A 13,910-nucleotide genomic window follows, 5' to 3' on the forward strand; every position below is an offset into this window, starting at 1 on the left:
CTAATAGTTTGTTCAGGTTTTTCAATACTTAGATCACCTTAAGACCAACAATCAAACCAAACCGAGGTTGGCACTTACAGTCTTTCTTGCAGTGTTCTAAAGGGCAAGAAAACAGACACTGGAAGGCTTCCCTTTAATAGAAATAATACTGAGGGTAACAGAGTAATTGAGAGTAAGAATTAAAATTCTCCTGTCTTGGAATTTAATAAATCTTTGATGCTCTGATTCTAGTAATAAATACTGTAGGAAAGGCGTTGACTGGTGCCCACCCAATTCCTCTTCAGTAAAAAGAAACAGGAGTTTTGCGGGGCATGTTGGCTACAAAAGGAAACGAGCGCGGAGGGGGCGGCACACGGGAGGCCTAGAGCTCAGAGCCCCAAGTGGGCTGGTCTGGGGCGGAAACCCCGGGCAGGCACATTACCCGCCCGGGAGGCCCAACGAGCTCGAGCCCAGAAGTCCGGGGCCCTTGCCTCCGCTCCGCGGTTGCCTGGACGCCGGGTAACCGACCCCGAGGGCCTCGGCCGCCGGCGCCGCGGAGCCGGCGGGGTGCGCCGAAGCGGCACTGGGAGACGGGCGGAGCCGGTGAGTCCGGGGCTGCGCATTCCACTGGCAAACGGCTCCCACCCGCAGCAGCCAGATACCAGTACCCTGGGGCGCCTGTGTTCAGAGTTACACCCCCATTCCGGTCAGTTCCTTAATCAATCCCCTCCGGGAGGCGGAGACAAGGCTGTCTGTCACTCGGGAAGTTTGAGAAAAATCCCCGTGGCGTGGGTTAGGGTTAGGGATGTCTCCCTCCACTGGCCGCCCAGCTGTACTTCACGTTGTCTAGAACAGCATCCCTAGGCTCTTAGTCTTTTAATAATGATTTCTACCTTTTATTTTGCTTATAAGGCCTCCTTGTGGTGGTTCGTGTATTATTATTTTGAATTGCTATTTTTCTTCTTTTGCTATTTTATTTTTCAAGTGTCTTCTCTAATATTGCACACCTACTTAGGGCAGAGACTGGGAATTTTATTTGTTCTATAGCACCCCAAATAAGATGACCCACAATGACACTTCCTCTCTGCAGATGAGGAAAATGAGGCACACAGCTGATATAGGACTTAACCAAGGACTGAGAATTAGCAAACTTCAGACTCAGGAGACCTCTTTCTCACTTCCAATTCAAAGCATTTTCTATTTCTTTGACACTGGATGCTCAATAAGTATTTGTGAATTGATTTGGTAACTTCCCTTGCCTACTTACTATTGCATGATCTGTCTGGACATCTTGACCCAAATGTAACATTCTAGAGCTATCCGTTACTGGGTAACTTGGTTCTTGTCCCAGAGGCACCTGAGAATTGGAGACCCAAGACCAGAATGGGGAGTTCATTGAGTAGTGAAGTATAACACAATTTTTTAAAAAAATTTATGTATTTATCTATTTGACAGAGATCACAAGTAGGCAGAGAGGCAGGCAGAAGAGAGAGAGGAGGAAGCAGGCTCTTAGAGGAGCAGAAAGCCCGACACGGGGCTCGATCCCAGGACCCCGGGTACATGACCTGAGCCGAAGGCAGAGGCTTTAACCCACTGAGCCACCCAGGCGCCCCACCACACACTTTCAAGAGTGAAAGCGGGCCACTGCTTGAACAAGGGTAGCAATGGCACCCAGAAGATCTAGAGGCATCCTTTTAAGCCTGCTTTTTGCCTATGCAAATTTTGTTTTGATTGAAATTTTTGATTGACAGCTGGTGGTTATGTAACATTTTGGCTCCTGCGCATCCACCTACCCATGATTCATTCTGTTATAATTGTATTCATTTATGTATTGTATATTTATGAGTGTCTAATGACCTTTTGTGACCTTAGAGGTACTTAAGGGTAAGTTGCACTCTGTGTGCACATGTTCAGCTCTTAGAAGTTCCCTTGTGTCTTTTGACCCAGCTCTGTAGCTGGTCCTTCCCTGTTTTGTTGGCCTTTAGAGGTGTATCTGAAGGTGTGGCTGGCCACCGAGGGTGTGGCCAGCACCTGCTTTATCCCTCCTCACTCATGCCTGACTGCCTAACATCCCTCCCTGTCCTTCCACCCTTTTTCCCCCTCAAGTCATTTCTTGGTCCTATTTGGCAAATAGGGTTTAGGACACCACTTAACAAAGTTAAGAACTCAGACAAATGAACGGCTAACTATGAAACACATCCAAATGTCCACAACCTAAAGGATTTTGAGCTGTTGGTTTATTTTGAATTATACTTTAGACATTTGTAGGTGAGACAAGTGCATTTCTATCCTCAACATATAATACTTCTCATTTTATTATTGCTTTCTTAAGATTTTATTATTAACCATATCCAGCTAATTTCCAGAACTACCAAAACTATGAGTTTGAACCATAACCTACCAATTTTACCTGGGTGAAGTCCCGTTATGTTGGTAACTGCCACAGGTCTTACACACAATTCAGCCTGTCCCTTCTGCTCTTGCTTCAGATTCAACATAACCTCAGACTCAACTAACCTGTCACTACATCCTCAGAGTTTGTTCTTTCTTCTCCATTCCCTAAAGCAGTAAGTGACATACACTTTCTTTTTCCTTTCTACTATGGGCTTCATACTCACACAAGTTTATTCCACTAAGCTAGAACTTGATTTCCAAGAGCTCTGGACTCATAAATTCCCAGCCTAACAAGAAAATCTAGAAACGCCAGGGACGAGACTCCTTGACCGCAGTTGGTTTACCTGACTGTCCCTAAAGCATTCATGTTGGGGATAGGACTAATAGGATTGGCAGCAATCTATCGAACCATGTAGATGGAGTGGGCAAATAATTTCTTAAAAGAAAGGAACTCTATTTCTTTTAAAAGGAGAGTTTCTGGGAAAAAAAAAAACAATATTTGTCTACCCAGAGTTTACCTACAAGACAAGGTTAATGACAATATTGACTAAAGAATTGCTAAAATGCTAGACATTGGAATCTTGACAAAATGGAAAGCAGAAGATATATGGTAAGAAAGGAAAAGCAGGGAGAGTAGGCAACTGGAATACTCAGAGTGGGTGAAGAATTTGCATTGTGGTAATGATGTAAGAGAGAGAACTGGATTGATTGTAAGTTTTGGATTATGTGCCTGGTGGAAAAGTAGTACATCCACAAGCAGATGGTTGCATGGTTGAGCCTTAATGATCACGATGTCTGTTTTCTGCCCTATAATAACACTAATAAATATATGGAATTTCAAAATTGGTGCTGAACTTTTAACCTCAGTTATAATGCTATGGATACAAAAACCACCCAAATGAAAATAAATGGAGCCTATTTGTTCAGAGGTTACAGGGAGTCAGTGTCATCGTTTGTGTAGGGCAGAAACGCAAAGGGAGACAGGGGAGTGGGAAAGTCTTCAAATGAAAAAAAAAAAAGGCGTGGGGGGAGAGAGAGAGGACTTTAGGTATGCCCTGGACTTTGTTGACATGGGGAAGCTGGACATGGGCTAACTAGGAGCAGGACATCCTATATTATTGGTCTGAGGAGCTTATTTGGCTTTCTTTGGTTGGTCCTGAGTTGGAAGTACAGGCAACTATTAGGGAAGCTGGCAGTCACTAACAAAAGTCCTGATTGTTCTGAGCTGATTACTACAGAGGTTGTGGTTTGGCTTCCTGGGCTGGTTGGTGTAGAGGTTGTGGGTTAGAATTCTATTTTTACATATGGTTTGGCCCTTGTACATCTGTATATTCAGTCTCTCAATGTTCACAGAAATTCAGTTAGGTAAACTTAATTTTACCCTTATATTAGAAAACTGAGATATGGACAGATTTGGATAGTTTAAGTATTGTATTCATGACCATATAATTTGTTAGTGAACTCTCATTCACTGAATTTAAATCATGGCTATTTATTAAGCAGTTATTATATGCTGGTCAGTGAACTAAACACTTTGCCATATATCTAATCTCCTCACGACACTTTGAGACATTATCATTTTCACGATGTTCCAGAGGAGGAGACTGATGCTTAAATACACGAAGTAGTCTTCTCAAGGTCATATAGATGGTAAGGAGCCCATCCAGAACTTAATCCCACATTTTACTGACTTAAAAGCTATGTTCCTTGGCACTTGGTTAAACTGATAATCTACTTTCATCACTCTGTCACTCTATTTCACCTTAGTCTATATCTATGAACATTACTATCTGGTTTCTTTTCCTGGGTACTTATAGGATGTGAGCCGGGATGGGAGACAAACCATGAGAGACTGTGGACTCTGAGAAACAAACTGAGGGTTTTGGAGGGGTAGGGTGGGGGAGGCCTGGTGGTGGGTATTATGGAGGGCACGTATTGCATGGAGCCTGGGTGTGGTGCATAAACAGTCAATTTTGGGACACTGAAAAAAATAAAATAAAATTAAATTAAAAAAAAAGACTTTTCAGTGTGCAATGAAGGGATTTAATCTACTATTAGGACGCTGGAAAAACTTTGGATTTACCCACAGCCAACAAAATGGACGAGAGGCCTGGGCATGTAAAATGACATAGTGAAGGTGGAGGTGTGAAGAAATGGTTGAAAAGGCAGTGGAAGACTACTAACAAGAGGGCACAAGTACCTAAAATGGACTGCTTCTCTTAATAAGCTAATGAAATACTTCACATGAAGACCAATTATTTATAGATAAACTAAATATCGCTGATGGTTAGTAAGATGTCTCACAGACAAACTGGACAATTATTTTTCTTTTAAATTTCTTTTGTGCAAGTGAAGTATATATTTTTTTCCTTGAAGAGAAATCTATCCTCAGGAATTGTAATTGTTGAGCCCCCAAATCACACTTGCGACAAATTCCTTGAAAGACTTAAGGAAACTGAGTATTTTTGCTAGTGACATTATATTAGCCAGGGTTAATTATGTGTTAATCCCCTCTAGTGTTCCACTGCTTATGGAACTCCGTTTACTCAGTTTGTGCTCTCCGAACAATTTTATTACAGGCAAAATATATAGCACAGAAACAGCAGAAGATATGCAAGAAAAGTGTCCAGAGATCTTAGGCAGATTCCTCTATTCTCCCATTTCTGTGCAGACAGGTCTGTAACCACTACTGCTGTGCATCTGATGCACCTCTGTAGCAGGAAAGCCAAATCTTCCCATGGTGGGGATCTCCTGTATCTAACTCCTCATATATACATATTCTAGCTACGTTTCCAGCTTTTACTTTGAAAGCTCCCCTCTCCAAGACTCTGTCGAAATTAGATGCAATTATAAATCCAATTATTATTATTAAACAGTGCTGGCAGGCTGATGATATATGCTGCTCTGAAACAACTCACAGACCCGTCGTTTAAAAACATCGTTTATCCTTAGTTAATGTATTCCATAGTGTTGGCCAAGGGTCAGTAACTCTGGAGATAAGCTGCAATTAATCCAAACAAGCTAAGATGAACCCATTATATGCATAGTCTATGGACATGGCAACTTTTAAACTAAATGCTCAAGCCTTTTCCACAATAGGAGTAGCAAACAAATAAACACCCCCTCTTGTATCTACATATTACTTCCTGTACAGCTCTTTCCATCCTGTATTTGTTTGTTCTCTGGAAAGAGTGGTTGACTCATGTCTTTTCTTCTTCCTCATTCTTTCACTCCTGGGCTTCTTGCTGCTTAAATTCTGCTACTGTTACTTAATGTCACCCATGACCTATTGCCACATTAAATGGACTCCCCCCCCACCCTAGTTTTTATCTTATTATGTAACTTTTTAAAGATCTTTAGGTTGTTGGCTCCTTCTTAAAACTCTTAGTTTGTATGACCACATTCATTCCTGTTTTCCCTGCACATTTTCTAGAAATTGTTAATGTTATTAATTTTCTGGCTTCGTCAAGATTCCTTTCTTTGTTGTGTGATCTCATCAAATTATCAGCTCCAAAATGATAATACTGAAAAAACTAGCTCTTCTCAAATTTTCTCATGAATATTAGACACACATGTAACATTAAAAAGCACTCATATATAAATTTAAAATACTCATCTTTCCTCTAAATCCTACCAGTTCCTCACATAGACTCAAATGAAGATAATGGCATTGCCATCTACTCACTCCCTCTTGCCAGCAACGGGAGTTACTCTAGACTCTTCCTTCACTGTTACCACGTCCGATTTCTTACCAAATAATGCAGTTTGTTCCTATTAAATATCTTTTGGTTCTTTCTTCTTCTCTCCATTTTTATTTCCTCTGGCTTAATTTTAAAAATATCTTGATTAGTAGTCTTCTTCTTGATCATTTTTGGCCTCAAATCATGCTGTCCTCCAATTAATCCTCTGGCATGGCACTGGATTGTGACTACCTATTCACTAATGTCTTCCCACAAAAGATTCTAAATGGTTAAAAAGGGATCTTGTTTATTTTTGTGTCTTCAGTGACTACCATCTAAGGTATATTCAATAAATATTTTCTGGGGCGCCTGGGTGGCTCAGTTGGTTAAGCAACTGCCTTCGGCTCGGGTCAATATCCCAGCGTCCTGGGATCGAGTCCCACATCAGGCTCCTTGTTCGGCGGGGAGCCTGCTTCTCCCTCTGCCTCTGTCTGCCAGTGCTCACTCACTCTCTCTCTCTCTCTCTCTCTCTCTCTCTCTGACAAATAAATAAATAAAATATTTAAAAAAAAATAAAAAAATAAATATTTTCTGAGTGAATAAATGAATATGGAGTTTGGAAAATATGTATGGAAAATTATCATATGTTACTGACACACTCCAGAAAATGTTGCTGAGACACTTCTCTACAGTGATAGAACTGTCCCAAAATGTGTGACCACTAAGCTACCTGTGGTTACTGAGGCCTTGAAGGGGGCTAGTATAGCCAAGGAATGGAATTTTTAATTTTAAAATTTAGGATGGCTAGTGTCTTTAGTCTAGGATAGTACAGCTTTAGAAAACAGGCCCAGAACTTTCCTTTATGCTCCATTATCACCATCTCAAACTAAGATTCTAGAGATGTTCTGTCACAGAGTTCAACAATTCCATTCAAGAAAATTTCTGACTACTTAATACATGCCAAGAACTGTGGCTTCAAAGAGAAAACAAATAATCTCTGAAAACAAAGATGCAGCAGGAAAATGCCAACTAGTAATGGAATCTGATTTCTGAAATGCTGATATTTAGGGGACATCCTGATTCAGACAGTGGAAAAGAACATTTTATTTTTTCCCCTCTTCTTCCTCTTCCTTCTCCATCTAGATTCTGAAGTAGCAAATGGGAGTGGAATTGTCACAACTATACTTCTGATGATGATGGGAGCCATTCTGGATCCCACTTTATACCCCTCCTTAAGGTGATGATGAACTTCTGCCAGTTTATTTGACCTATTTAGTTTACATTATGTCTCCTCTCTTTTCTACCCTCTATTTTGTATGTGTTTGGTATTTCAGTTGCTTTTAGACTTATTAATTTCTTTGCATTTTGTAATACACTGTCAAAGATGACCCAACATCATATCCCTCTGGCTCCAGACAATTCCACCAAGCTGTGTCATTTATTATGACTGGCTGTTTGTAGTGTGATAGCAAATTTTCAATCACTATGACAGCATTTATAGCCAAGCTAATTTAGATTACTTAGCAAATATTATGCTATGAGATTGTGTATAAAATGATATCAGTGGGGTCCAAATATGTTGTATATAATGTACTTCTTTATCCACTAATTTTAACATTTCCATAGAAAGCTGCAGTAAGAAGCTCTTGGCATAATTTCTTTGTAATAAATTCTGAATGCTGCTTATTACTTTTGATTTTCTTATTCTCCAGATGGTTACACATTTGCTCTCTATTTGTCTGTTATTTCACTAAGCACAGACTTCTTACTGGGTGCTATTATTTATTTATTTATTTATATTTTTATCTTTGGTTTGTCTTGTAGCAGACAAAAAGTGGTTCTCTTAACTGATAATTTAAGAACAATAGGAAAGGAAATTAGAGGAAATCTTGATTTTCCAGCATGATTTAATATTTTTCAAGATCCATACCACTGGATGAATTTTTAGATCTATACTGAACATTAACAATTTAAATAATTTCATGGTAAAAATTATATAATTCCTAGAAAATATAAATAAGTAATGCTTGTATTGAGATTTTCGCTAAATCATAGTAATTTTAAAAATCCAAATGTTTATATTTTAAAATCTTTCAAAAATGGCATCATTAATAAAAGAATTACTTACTTCTTTTTCCCATTGCATAATGATCACCTCATAGGGACATCCATTTTGATTTTCTTTTTCAAAAGTATAGGAAAGTATACCTTTCCATACAAAGAAATTGCTTATGTTGAATTATTAGCCAGTCATGGAGTGGGAAGCTATTAAGGTGCATTACTGTTTAGAATGAAACATGTAATAGGAAACCTCAATATTTTATTAAATTTTTTCAACTAACAGCTTAAAGCTGTAGTTAGAAGGAAATAAAGCTTCATTGTCAAGTTTCACCCTATTCTTTATTTTCTGATTAGTTTTAGTTTCATATTTTCTTTTCCTTCAGATGACTTACTGGGCTCGGGTAAAGAACCTAAGAAGAGAAACACTGAGTGAGTAGTGGGTGAAGGGGTGAGAGGCAGCAGCGCACTACCTGTTTTCAATTTCGTGTTTGAAGAGCTATAGGAGGGGGGAAAATGACCTTTTGCCGAGGTCATATTCAAGGAAGAGTTAGTCTTTCGGTTTTTATTAAATTTTAACTTGGTAGCTCATATGAACTAGAATTCTTTCTTATTTAGAAACATATGCTTTGCATTAATGCAGTAGTTGCATTTTGGGGAAGATCATTTAGGGAATCTGGATAAATAAAAATCAGATATACTCTGGAGGCCCCCTGCCAATGTATGGATAATTCTTTTGCAAACGCAGAAAACTCCGTTCTCAATAGGATTTTTAAAGTATCTCCTATGTGAATACTCAGGATTCCTCTCAGATTATCCAAATTTAAACCCTACAAGGTTCATAAAAATGACAGGCAGAATGGACAGTCTTGCATTAAAAAAATAAAGAGATCTTGGTGAGTGTTGTTAAAATTTCTAAACAAAGGTGAACTCACACTGAGTAGTTTCTTCATTATTCAAATATAACCTCAGAATAGTTTATAATATGAGTCTTTCTTATAAAGCAATAAATAAACCTGTGGAAAGGTCATATTTTATGTACCTTAATACCACATTAGTCAATGTAACTGAGTTGTCTTAACATTTAGTTCCTTAATAGACAATAGGTTTGAAAAATTTCAAGGCTGCTGCTTGTTGCGATCTTTAAAAAAGTAATTAAATCAAAAGGCAAACAATTTTTCAAAATATTTTATGGTTTCTCTTAGTAAACCTCATAAATGAATTATAGATAGAAACAGCATGAAGATAATGTGTTCCTTATTGCTAGGTTCAGTCCTTCTTCAATGAGTTATCAGAATTGTTTTTAAAAAGAGATTTGTTTCTTTGTTTCTGAGGATCCTAGAGTATATAAAATTAGGAAGAAGAAATTCTCCTTTTTTGTAGGGTCTTTGCCTGGTTTGGGGGTCAGGGTAAGGCTGACTTCATAGAAAGAGTCTGGAAGTTTTCCTTCTGCTTCAATTTTTTTGAAACAGCTTCAGGAGAATAGGTGTTATTTCTTCCTTGAAAGTTTGGTAGAATTCCGCAGGGAATCCATCAGGTCCTGGGCTCTCGTTTTTAGGGAGGTTTTTGATCACTGCTTCAATCTCATTACTAGATATCGGTCTATTCAGGTTGTCAACTTCTTCCTGGTTCAATTTTGGGAGTTTATAGTTTTCCAGGAATGCATCCATTTCATCTAGGTTGCTTAGCTTATTGGTATATAACTGTTGATAATAACTTCTGATGATTGTTTCTACTTCCTTGGTGTTAGTTGTGATCTCTCCCTTTTCATTCATAATTTTATTAATTTGGGCTTTCTCTCTTTTCTTTTGGATTAGTGTGGCCAATGGTTTATCGATCTTATTGATTCTTTCAAAAAACCAGCTTCTAGTTTCATTGATACATTCTACTATATCTCTGGTTTCTACCCCATTGATCTCAGCTCTAATCTTGATTATTTCCCTTCTTATGTGTGGAGTTGGTTTGATTTGTTGTTGATTCTCCAGTTCTTTAAGGTATAGAGACAGCTGGTGTGTTCTGGATTTTTCAATTTTTTTGAGGGAGGCTTGGATGGCTATGTATTTCCCCCTTAGGACCGCCTTTGCTGTATCCCATAGGTTTTGCACCGAAGTGTCTTCATTCTCATTGGTTTCCATGAATTGTTTCAGTTCTTCTTTGATCTCCTCATTGATCCAAGCATTCTTAAGCAAGGTGGTCTTTAGCTTCCAGGTGTTTGAGTTCCTTCTGAACTTTTCCTTGTGATTGAGCTCCAGTTTCAAAGCATTGTGATCTGAGAATATGCAGGGAATGATCTCAGTCTTTTGGTATCAGTTGAGTCCTGATTTGTGACCCAGTATGTGGTCTATTCTTGAGAAGGTTCCATGTGCACTTGAGAAGAATGAGTATTCTGTTGCTTTAGGGTGGAAAGTTCTGTATATATCTATGAGGTCCATCTGGTCCAATGTGTCATTCAATGCTCTTGTTCTTTGTTGATTTTCTGCTTCGATGATCTGTCTATTTCTGAGAGAGGTGTGTTAAGATCTCCTACTATCAATGTATTCATATCAATATGACTCTTTATCTTGATTAACAGTTTTCTTATGTAATTGGCTGCTCCCATATTGGGGGCATAGATATTTACAATTGTTAGATCATCTTGGTGGATAGTCCCCTTAAAAAGGAGAATTTCAGACCAATATCACTGATGAATATGGATGCTAAGATTCTCAACAAGATCCTAGCAAACAGGATCCAACAGCACATTAAAAAGATTATCCACCATGACCAGGTGGGATTTATTCCTGGGCTACAAGGATGGTTCAACATTCGCAAATCAATCAATGTGATAGAACAAATTAATAAGAGAAGAGAGAAGAACCACATGGTCCTCTCAATTGATGCAGAAAAAGCATTTGACAAAATCCAGCATCCGTTCCTGATTAAAATGCTTCAAAGTATAGGGATAGAGGGAACATTCCTGAGCTTCATCAAATCTATCTATGAAAGACCCACAGCAAATATCATCCTCAATGGGAAAAAGCTTGCAGCCTTCCCGTTGAGATCAGGAACACAACAAGGATGCCCACTCTCACCACCCTTGTTCAACATAGTATTAGAAGTCCTAGCAACAACAATTAGACAACAAAGAGAAATAAAAGGTATCCAAATTGGCAATGAAGAAGTCAAACTCTCTCTCTTCGCAGATGACATGATTCTTTATATGGAAAACCCAAAAGACTCCACCCCCAAACTACTTGAACTCCTACAACAATTCAGTAATGTGGCAGGATACAAAGTCAATGTACAGAAATCAGTGGCTTTCCTATACACTAACAATGAAAATACAGAAAGGGAAATTAGAGAATCAATTCCATTTACTATAGCACCAAAAACCATAAGATACCTGGGAATAAACCTAACCAAAGAGGTAAAGGATCTGTACTCGAGAAACTACAGAACACTCATGAAAGAAATTAAAGAAGACACAAAAAGATGGAAGACCATTCCATGCTCTTGGATTGGAAGAATAAACATTGTTAAAATGTCTATACTGCCTACAGCAATCTATACTTTTAATGCCATTCCTATCAAAATTCCACTGGTATTTTTAAAAGAGCTGGAGCAAATAATCCAGAAATTTGTATGGAACCAGAAGAGACCTCGAATCCCTAAGGAAATGTTGAAAAACAAAAATAAAACTGGGGGCATCACATTACCTGATTTCAAGCTTTACTACAAAGCTGTGATCACCAAGACAGCATGGTACTGGCATAAAAACAGATACATAGACCAGTGGAACAGAGTAGAGAGCCCAGATATGGACTCTCAACTCTATGGTCAAATAATCTTCAACAAAACCGGAAAAAATATACAGTGGGAAAAAAGACAGTCTCTTCAATAAATGGTGCTGGGAAAACTGGACAGCTATAAGTAGAAGAATGAAACTCGACCATTCTCTTACACCATACACAAAGATAAACTCAAAATGGATAAAAGACCTCAACATGAGACAGGAATCCATCAGAATCATAGATGAGAACATAGGCAGTAACCTCTTCAATATCAGCCACAGCAACTTCTTTCAAGGTATGTCTCCAAAGGCAAAGGAAACAAAAGCGAAAATAAACTTTTGGGACTTCATCAAAATCAAAAGCTTCTGCACAGCAAAGGAAACAGTCAACAAAACAAAGAGGCAACCCACGGAATGGGAGAAGATATTTGCAAATGACAGTACAGACAAAAGATTGATATCCAGGATCTATAAAGAACTCCTCAAACTCAACACACACAAAACAGATAATCATATCAAAAAATGGGCAGATGATATGAACAGACACTTCTCCAATGAAGACATACAAATGGCTATCAGACACATGAAAAAATGTTCATCATCACTAGCCATCAGGGAGATTCAAATTAAAACCACATTGAGATATCACCTTACACCACTTAGAATGGCCAAAATTAGCAAGACAGGAAACAACATGTGTTGGAGGGGATGTGGAGAAAGGGGAACCCTCTTCCACTGTTGGTGGGAATGCAAGTTGGTGCAGCCACTTTGGAGAACAGTGTGGAGATTCCTCAAGAAATTAAAAATAGAGCTTCCCTATGACCCTGCAATTGCACTACTGGGTATTTACCCCAAAGATACAGATGTAGTGAAAAGAAGGGCCATCTGTACCCCAATGTTTATAGCAGCAATGGCCACGGTCGCCAAACCGTGGAAAGAACCAAGATGCCCTTCAACGGACGAATGGATAAGGAAGATGTGGTCCATATACACTATGGAATATTGTGCCTCGATCAGAAAGGATGAATACCCAACTTTTGTAGCAACATGGACGGGACTGGAAGAGATTATGCTGAGTGAAATAAGTCAAGCAGAGAGAGTCAATTATCATATGGTTTCACTTATTCGTGGAGCATAGCAAATAGCATGGAGGACAAGGGGAATTAGAGAAGGGAGTTGGGGGAAATTGGAAGGGGAGGTGAACCATGAGAGACTATGGACTCTGAAAAACAATCTGAGGGGGTGGGAGGTTGGGGGAACCAGGTGGTGGGTATTAGAGAGGGCACGGATTGCATGGAGCACTGGGTGTGGTGCAAAAACAAGGAATACTGTTACGCTGAAAAAAAAATAAATTAAAAAAAAAATTAGGAAGAAGTCCCCTCACGGGTATATACACCTACAAATGTTGTATTGGGATTTGTGTGTGTGGGAGGTGTGAAAAGTTAATACTAACATTAGTGTTGAAGAAATATATTACTGCCATTTCTAAGTAAAACTTACAGTTCCATTAAAACAACTTTTTCCACTAGCAATATACTTCATTGCTGTAGAAGCCTGGATCTTAGTCTACAGCTGAGCCCTGTAAAGAATACCACATTAAAATTTTCCTCTGAATCAACTAAATTCCAACTTGGTAGTCTATCCCACCAGTTCAGCAAGAAATTTACCATTATTCATAATATATACATTAGTGTGGTTATACATTCATAATTATCTATATTTATACCAAAAGTATTGAAAAACAAAGTTTACATTTTAGGTGGAAAAGAAAAAAAATTTACAAGGTGTTTATCTTTTTATGTAGAATTACAGCAAAACAGCACATATAATCTTAACTGTAACATTGAAGCAATCTCAAATTTAAGCTTATTTTTGTTAACAAATAAGTTCTTTGGTTCTGTAGGTTACAAATGTTCTGCATCCTCTAGTTTACATGACTAATAAAGATAAATGATTTATAACATGGTTACCTGAATAAAAAGAATTTCTAGGTAAAAGTGATTTTTCTTTATATTTTCTATTTCATTAAG

General features: G+C 38.4%; 1 protein-coding gene across 5 annotated transcripts in view; it reads left to right on the forward strand.

Moving 5' to 3' along the window:
- Positions 1–496: 496 nt before the first annotated feature.
- CCDC178 (coiled-coil domain containing 178) overlaps positions 497–13,910 on the forward strand; it is a 445,791-nt gene continuing 432,377 nt past the window's right edge. For 3 of the 5 annotated variants that reach the window (XM_047698295.1, XM_047698300.1, XM_047698301.1), the window contains exon 1: positions 513–582. The gene's annotated coding sequence lies outside the window, so the exon portion shown is untranslated. Of the gene's footprint in view, positions 583–7,196; positions 7,291–8,497; positions 8,544–13,910 lie in introns of all 5 variants that reach the window. The other 2 variants (XM_047698297.1, XM_047698296.1) reach the window with 2 other exon arrangements.

Source organism: Lutra lutra, chromosome 12 (genome assembly GCF_902655055.1).
Source record: "Lutra lutra chromosome 12, mLutLut1.2, whole genome shotgun sequence".
NCBI classification, from domain to species: domain Eukaryota; kingdom Metazoa; phylum Chordata; class Mammalia; order Carnivora; family Mustelidae; genus Lutra; species Lutra lutra.